We start from the raw sequence: 8,058 nt of genomic DNA, 5'->3' as shown, positions 1-8,058 counted from the left end.
GCTCCGGGCCCGGGCTGTCACAGGCTCTGCCTCATTCCACGTCGGATCCAAATCCTCCAAGACGTCCCCGTCGCCGGTACTAAGTTAGAAGAGACACGGGCGCCGGCGGATCGGGGTGCGGGATGAGCAAAGGGCCGAAGCGATCAGGCGCGCCGGGCACCCCGAGTGGGGCGGAGTGAACCGGGTCCTTTCCACCGGCCACGCCCTCAAACAGCGCCTGGGGCGGAGGCTTCCCCCGCGCGGCTGCCGAGGCAAGGATCTCGGGTCTCCAGGTGGGGGTCATTGAACACACACACAAAAAACCCCAGACCTTGATTTGTGCTGTCTTGGGGCAAAATTTGCTGTGCCAGATGTTTTACCTATCGTTTATGCTTCTCAGGAAATAATGTGAATAAGTGTTATCTTTTTACCTGTACGAACTGAAGCTCAAAGAGATTAAATAACTTTAAAAAGTTTTTTTTTTTCCCCTGGGGTGGTCATTCCGCTGAAAGTTGTCGTTGTAATCCAAAACAACAACAACAACAACAACAACAACAACAACAACAACCAAACAAACCAGGGAAGTAGTGTCAAGGAATCTCTATGCAGGAACCGACAGGGTGGTTTAATGGCAGGAACATTGAACCGAGGGTTTCTGTTTACTCAGAAACTGAGGAGCTAGCTGTGTAATCCGAGGAAAGTTAGTAAATCTGTGCCAGGACGGGCACACAATTGGAATTATATAATATGGAGTGTTTACAACTTTATCGTTTCACAGCTCTACTTTTTTTTCCTGCTGAAATTGCCCATGGAAACGGGAGTTAGTGGGGTAGGTTGCTGCCTTGTCTCTGAACCATAGGAAGAGGAATGACCCGTTCATCCCCAGTATGTCTTCCTTACCTGTGTGGATAAAGGATAAGGTCTTTCCATAGTAAGGGTTAAGGCTGTACAATGCAAAAAGTTAGACAATGTAATTCGTGTAGAATTCACTGATCAGTGATCTTCCTGAAAGCACATTGCCAGAGGTCAGAGGTTGAAGTTGGAATTGTGCTAGGGAAGGAAGCTTCAAAAAGACTGGGAAAGGATGAAGCATTTTGCTTCACAGGGTCACAGTGAAGAGGACCTTTTACTCGGGTTGAAATTCTGTTTCTTCTGCCACCTTCTATCGAGTTCCTAATATTTATGATTATCTATTTTCTTATCTACAAACTTTACTGCTACTTCACAAGGTATTTGTGAAGATCGGTTGAGATATATTTATGAAACAGTTTTGAAACTATGAAGTGTTCTCACCCATCCTGTGTTGTCCGTGACTGTTCACCAACTGTGTTAGTTTCCTAGGGATGTTATAACAAAGTAGGACAAGCTGGGTGGAATTTGTCCACCCAGGAGAAACTTATTCTCACAGTTCTGGGAGCTAGAAATCTTAACTGAAAGTGTTGGCAAGGTCATGCTCTCTCTGAAGGCTCTTGGGGAGGATCCTTCCTTGCCTCTTTCTAGCTTCTGGTGGTTGCCCTTAGTCCTTGGTGTTTCTTGCTTAATAGATGTATCACACCAATCTGTCCCTGTGGCCACCTGGCCTTCTTCCCTGTGTCTACGGTCTCCATGTAACAGTCTCTTCCCCATGTTTTCTTATCATTTTCCTCCTGTGCATCTCTCTGTGTCCAGATTTCCCTCTTATGGGAATACCAGTCATTGGATTAGGGTGCTAATCCTAACCCAATTTAACTTGGTTATATCTGCAAAGATCCTAATTCCAAATAAGGTTTCCAGTGGACAAGAGTTTGTGGGGGAATACTTTTCAACCCAGCACACCAGCTAAATATTGGTGTTCTCCATGGTTCTGCCCTGAGAGCCCTTCTTACTTTATACCCTCTCCTTTGACAATCTCTTTCATTCCCATACATACAGCTAGACTCATGTTTGTTGACTTCTGTTTGCTAGGTCTTTGCCCTCACAATAACTTTATGAGTTAAATATTACTTCTCCCTTTTACAAATGAGGATACTGAGGACAAGAGAGGTTAAAAATGTGCCCAAGACCTCTTAGCTGGTAAGTGGCAGAGCAGGAATTCAAACTCAGACTCCAGAGCTCAAACTGCACTGCTTAATTATAAAGTAGTTATGCATTAACTCAAATATGTATGTTATATCACAGAATTTTGAAACCTTAGTATATGAAATAACCTAGGAGGGTTTCAAGTCTAAACTCCAACCAAATGCAAGACTCTCCTATCCGTCTGTGATGAGAGTTTTCTCCCCAAATGTTTCCAGTGATGACTAGTTTCAATCTACAATGTACTGAAAATGCATTTGGTAATACAACTAGGGGTTTAAATAAAAGGAAAATGCTATAAGGATAAACATTTAAGGAAGCCCAACTCTTCCAGCAGCTCGATATAATGGATCAGAGTTGAGCCCGAGCTCTATTAGCTGAGTGATTTCAGGTAACTCCATTAAACTTTACAAATTTCCTCATTTGCAAAATGAGGAAGATATACAGGCCTAATAATCGAAAGTAGGTTGAATGGAATCTGCAACCCTTGAGCTAATACTCCATAGTCTGTCTCCCCTGCTCTCCCTGCTCCCTTTTCCCAAGCCAGGCATTCCTATTCTTCTAACTATTCCTATTTTTGCAGTTTTCAGGCCACCCATGAGCCCATGTACCCACTTCTGGAATTTTCCTATTTTGTTAATGTGGCCCATAAGTTATACAACACCCAAGTTACATCTGAAGAGTTCATAGTATGACAAGGCACAACTCTCTTGCTCCAGCTTCTGTGCTTTATTAATTCATAGAGTGCGTGTCTGTGTTTTATTTTCAGTCACATCATACTGTTGATTCAGTTCTCTCCAACCTTGCAAATAAAAACCTAACGTGTACCAAAACTTGGAGATTTATACCTCTTTCTGTCAAATTTGATTTGGCTTGTTTGGGTCCATCTTTCCAGCCTTTCCATATCGTGAAAAAACAAAAACCCAGGTCTTTTTGAATCAAAACTCTGGCATTTGACCTACAAAATATAGTACCACTCACAAGTTTGAGAAGCATGCTTTCAAGTTTTTCAGGGCATATTATATGCTAGAACCAGAAACTAAAACAATAGGAAAGAATGGTCTACTCACAGACTATATTGGAGAGATGGACATATAAGGTAATAAATACTATTCTGGAAATATATAGACAGTATTAAAGGAGGAGGGAGGAAGGGAACCAATCAATTGCCTACAGAATAGTTGCAGCAGCTTCAGGGAGGTATCCATTCATCCATTCTTGAATTCAAGCTGATGCTCTGTTAGGCACTGGAAGTACAAATATAAAACAATATTTCTAGTCACATTTACAGACAAATAAGCAAACTTTTAAAACGTTTGATAAAAGTTAATGCTTGGATGAACATGGTGCTTTAAAGGCAGAGACCAGGGAACAACTTGAAATTTTTCCATGGGAGGTGGGACACAATAGATGAACTTTAGAAGCCTAGTGGCAGTGTTCCAATTGACCTACAGAAAGGGCATTCCAGATTGAGACAACTGCATGTGGCAAGAGTTTGTAAGAAATTTGGTAAGGCTAGAGGGGTAGGTGTCAATTGGCAAAATTGCCAATTGGGTGGTGGGTCTAAATCATTAAGCCCCTTACTGATATACTAGGGACTTTGGACTTTATGCTATAGTTATTAGTCACCATTCAAAATATGTTAAGCAAGGGAAAGACGATGTCATATTTGTGTTCAATTTGATCACTTTGCATTCACTTCTATTTTTATTTATTTTTTTAATTTAAATTTTTTTAAATTTACATCCAAATTAGTTAACATATAGTGCAACAATGATTTTAGGAGTTGATTCCTTAGTGCCCCTTATCCATTTAGCCCATCTCCCCTCCCACAACCCCTCCAGTAACCCTCAGTTTGTTCTCCATATTTCTGAGTCTCTTACGTTTTGTCCCCTCCTTGTTTTTATATTATTTTTGTTTCTCTTCCCTTATGTTCATCTGTTTTGTCTCTTAAAGTCCTCATATGAGTGAAGTCATATAATATTTGTCTTTCTCTGACTGACTAATTTCATTTAGCATAATACCCTCCAGTTCCATCCATGTAGTTGCAAATGGCAAGATTTCATTCTTTTTGATTGCCGAGTAATACTCCATTGTTTATCCATCCATCCATCGATGGACATTTGGGCTCTTTCCATACTTTGGCTATTGTTGATAGTGTTGCTATAAACATTGGGGTGCATGTGTCCCTTCAAAACAGCACACCTGTATCCCTTGGATAAATACCTAGTAGTGCAATTGCTGGGTTGTAGGGTAGTTCTATTTTTAGTTTTTTGAGGAACCTTCATACTGTTTTCCAGAGTGGCTGCACCAGCTTGCATTCCCAACTTCTTTTATTTTTATTATTTTTTTTAATGTTTATTTTTGAGAGAAAGAGAGAACACAGGGAAAGGGCAGAGAGAGAGGGAGACAGGATCTGAAGCAGTTTCCGGACTGTGAGCACAAAGCCCTACGTGGGACTCAAACTCACAAACCGAACTGTGAGATCACAACCCGAGTCAAAGTTGGGCGCTTAACTGACTGAGCCATCTAGGCACCCCGTCTTTATTTTTTTTTAAAGTTTAGTTATTTCGAGAGAGCGCATGTGAGTGGGGGAGGGGCAGAGAGAGAGAGAGGGAGGTAGAGAACCCCAAGCAGGCTCCATGCTGTGAGTGAACACCCAAGTGTTCACTTCTTTTAAAGTGGGGTAGACTGGGGCACATGGCTGGCTCAGTCTCTAGAACATGTGACTCTTGATCTTGGGGTTGTAAATTTGAGCCCCACATTGACTGTTGAGATTACTTAGAAAAATAAAAAAAATAAAATCTTGGGTTTTCTTTCTTTCTTTCTTTCTTTCTTTCTTTCTTTCTTTCTTTCTTTCTTTCTTTCTTTCTCTCTTTTTGAGAAAGAGAGAGGGCGCAAGTGTGTGAGGGGCAGGGAGTCTCAGGAGGGTCAGAGGGAGAGAGAAGGGGAGAAGTGGGGCTCAAGCTCACCTGATGTGGGACTCAAACTCATGAACCGTGAGATCATGACCCGAGCTGAAGTCAAATGCTTAACGACTGAGCCACCCAGTGGCCCCCCAAAAGAAAAATCTTTAAAATGGGATAGACCAGAGTGAAATGGAGGGGATTGACATTTGTGGTGAGAAACCAATTTGCAAGCTATTCCAAGAGTCCATGAGAGAAATGATGACCATTAACTAGGTGATAATAATATATATGCAACAAATTACCTTTAAAATGTTCCCCTAGCTTTGCGCAGTGGCAGTATCGTAGCCAATGAGGTTTATCCGAGGCGCGATTATTGCTAATTAAAATGTTCCCCGTATGGGAGAAGACCAAATTTTATATTTAGTAACAATAAAATTGCGATAAAGCATTGATCACAATTTAGAGCTGTTTTTTTCAGACACTGTTAGAAAAATATTTAATATCTGATCTAATGAACTAAAGTTACGTGGTCAGAAGTTCTTTATAGTTCCAGTTACAGAAGTCCCTCCAAATTAGTTTTTTTCTAATATACAAGACTTAATCAGAATTGCAGATCTCATAAGGGAGCTTTACTTTTCAATTCCTTCTGCAGGTTATATCCCCAAAATGAAGATAATAACTAATCCTTAAACCTATATTGAAAACTGTTCATTCTTAGTCGTCAAAATCCTCCTCAAAGTTAACAATTACTTACTGTTTCAGGGATAACTTGTCTTCTTTAAAAAAAATTTTTTTTTAATGTTTATTTATTTTTGAGAGACAGAGACAGAGGAAAAAAAAACAACAAATAGCACAACTGCGGAAGGGCCACAGAGAGAGGGAAACATGGAATCCAAAGCAGGCTTGAGGCTCTGAGCTGTCAGCACAGAGCCCCGGAGGGAGCCTGAACCCACAAACAGTGAGATCATAACCTGAGCCCAAGTCAGGCTTAACCGACTGAGCCACCCAGGAATAACTCACCTTCTTTAACTCAGAGACCCATGTTGGGTCCAGAGTGGCTGGGAAGGTGACCCAATCTTAGGCTTCTTGAATGCACCATAAAAGCTCTTCAACGTTTAGTCAAAGAAGAGTTTTCATTAGTACCAATGACTCAAGCTGTTGCCTTTAGAGCTAGAGATCTGGAAGTTTTCTAGCCCCCTCTCATTCAATCTTTTCCTATCCCAATCAATTGCAAAGTTCTATAGTATGGTAAACCTTATCTATTCCCTTCCTATTTTGCAATCAGGATTATAACAATACCTGCTTAATTGGTCTCTCTGTCCCCTCCACAGTTCATTGTCTGTACTGCAGGCTGAATAAGCATTCTAAAATGCAAATGCAATCATTAACACTCTTTGCTTCAAATCTTTCAGTGATATTCTGGAGTTTTAAGATAAAGCAGTAGCTATAATAACCTACCAGTAGTTTCCCAAATATATCCTGCTGCTTCACACCTCCCATGTTGTGCTGAGAATGCCTTCTCTATCTAACATCTTTGTTCTTTGTCTCTCCAAACTTTGCTGAAGTATCACCTCCTCTGAAAAGCCTGACCTCTGGTCTGTCAGTGTATTTAGATCTTTATCTGGGCCTCCATGACATCCTGTGCACATCACAGAACACTAAAATATTTTTGCCTATTTAGCTTGCTGTTGTCTCCCTCGTGCCTAACAGAGCATCTGGAGTATTGTAGGTTCTGTATACATTATTAATGAGTAACTAACATTGATTACTGTAATCTCTTATTTACTGTGCCTTCACCCTGAGAGCAGAGATTTTGTAGACCAGAACCTACCTGGAACTGAGTATGGAATAGGCTTTGGTAGTTTTTTGAATGAATGACAATGGCATAGAAAGATGGCCGGCTACGGCTACACTGCCTCCCATCTTGCCTTGTAGCCAGTTGGCAAGGCAAGTGGGAAATTGCTTTAGACTTTGTATGTAGCTGCCCATCTGCGTGATTGACCACAATAGTGCTCTTGAATCTGACCTCTCAAAGAATATTTCATGACACATTTCATGAATACTCATGACACGTTGTAATAAAACTTCAAAAAATGAGCCAGAGCTCACAATGAGCTGGAATTACGGTGGTGTGTCCCCTTTGAGGAAAGAGAAGTAATTCACTAGAGAGTAGAACCAGAAACTGTGTTAAGGTCAGGACGTATCTGGGCTGATTTATCACACTCTTCATTCTTGTAGAACTACATAATGAAAATTTATTGCTAACTGTAAGGTATGGCAAGATCTTGAACTATCAGTCACAGAATCCATTACTCACAGAATATTTAAACTTACTTGTAAAGGCAGAGAATATTGACTAAAATATTTAATAAATATTTTAATAAACCATACATTGAGCCATAAATACGTTTGTTTGCTGAACTAGCATCCTATTTTATTAATATTCTATTATAAATTATTTCATGCCGTGCCTACAAATGAAAGAATAGAAATGGAAGTTTTCTGGTTTCCCCATATTCTTACCTCAGGCCAGAGTCAGGTTTGGAATAGAGCCTACTGACTTGGATTTGTTTGTATTATTGCTAAAATGAGAGAATGAAGTTTTTGTTGTTGTTTTCTCATTATTTTTTTCTATTAGTTTCAAACAGAAAGTTTGATATTTTATTCTGAAAAGATAGAGTACATAGAATGGTTGGATATAGACCTGATTTTTAAAAAATAGGTTCACAGTAGAATGACTTAATTAAGAGTGTCTATTTGTGGGGTGCCTGGGTGGCTCAGTTGGTTAAGCGTCTGACTTCAGCTCAGCTCATGATCTCATGGTTTGTGAGTTTGAGCCCCGTGTCAGGCTCTGAGCTGTCAGCACAGACAGCAGGAGCCTGCTTCTGATTTTGTGTCTCCCTCTCTGTCTACCCCTCCCCTGCTAGTGCTCTGGGTCTCTCTCTCTCAAAAATAATATAAATAAAAATTTTAAAAAAAGAGTGTCTATTTGTTACAGTTATGTTACTCTAAGTATTTGTTTACATTCAGGGCAGTGATGGAAGGAACATTATTCCTTAAATAACTGATCCATGCATAATAGCTTATGGTTTTGTTGAGAAATCGGTAAGATATA

The 8,058-nt window shown here is 40.3% G+C and overlaps 1 protein-coding gene and 1 pseudogene across 1 annotated transcript in view; both read left to right on the top strand.

Moving 5' to 3' along the window:
* The first annotated feature begins 251 nt into the window (after window positions 1-251).
* The window catches only part of ARMH4 (armadillo like helical domain containing 4), a 166,795-nt gene continuing 158,988 nt past the window's right edge, over window positions 252-8,058 (top strand). Inside the window, exon 1 of the mRNA XM_023255722.2 lies at window positions 252-272. The gene's annotated coding sequence lies outside the window, so the exon portion shown is untranslated. The remainder of the gene's footprint in view (window positions 273-8,058) is intronic.
* Window positions 5,263-5,381, top strand: LOC111561269 (annotated as a pseudogene).

The sequence above is a fragment of the Felis catus genome, chromosome B3, assembly GCF_018350175.1.
Source record: "Felis catus isolate Fca126 chromosome B3, F.catus_Fca126_mat1.0, whole genome shotgun sequence".
Classification (NCBI taxonomy): Eukaryota; Metazoa; Chordata; class Mammalia; order Carnivora; family Felidae; genus Felis; species Felis catus.
The sequence above is the reverse complement of the archived record's forward strand: the minus strand, read 5'-3'. Positions and strand labels throughout refer to the sequence as shown.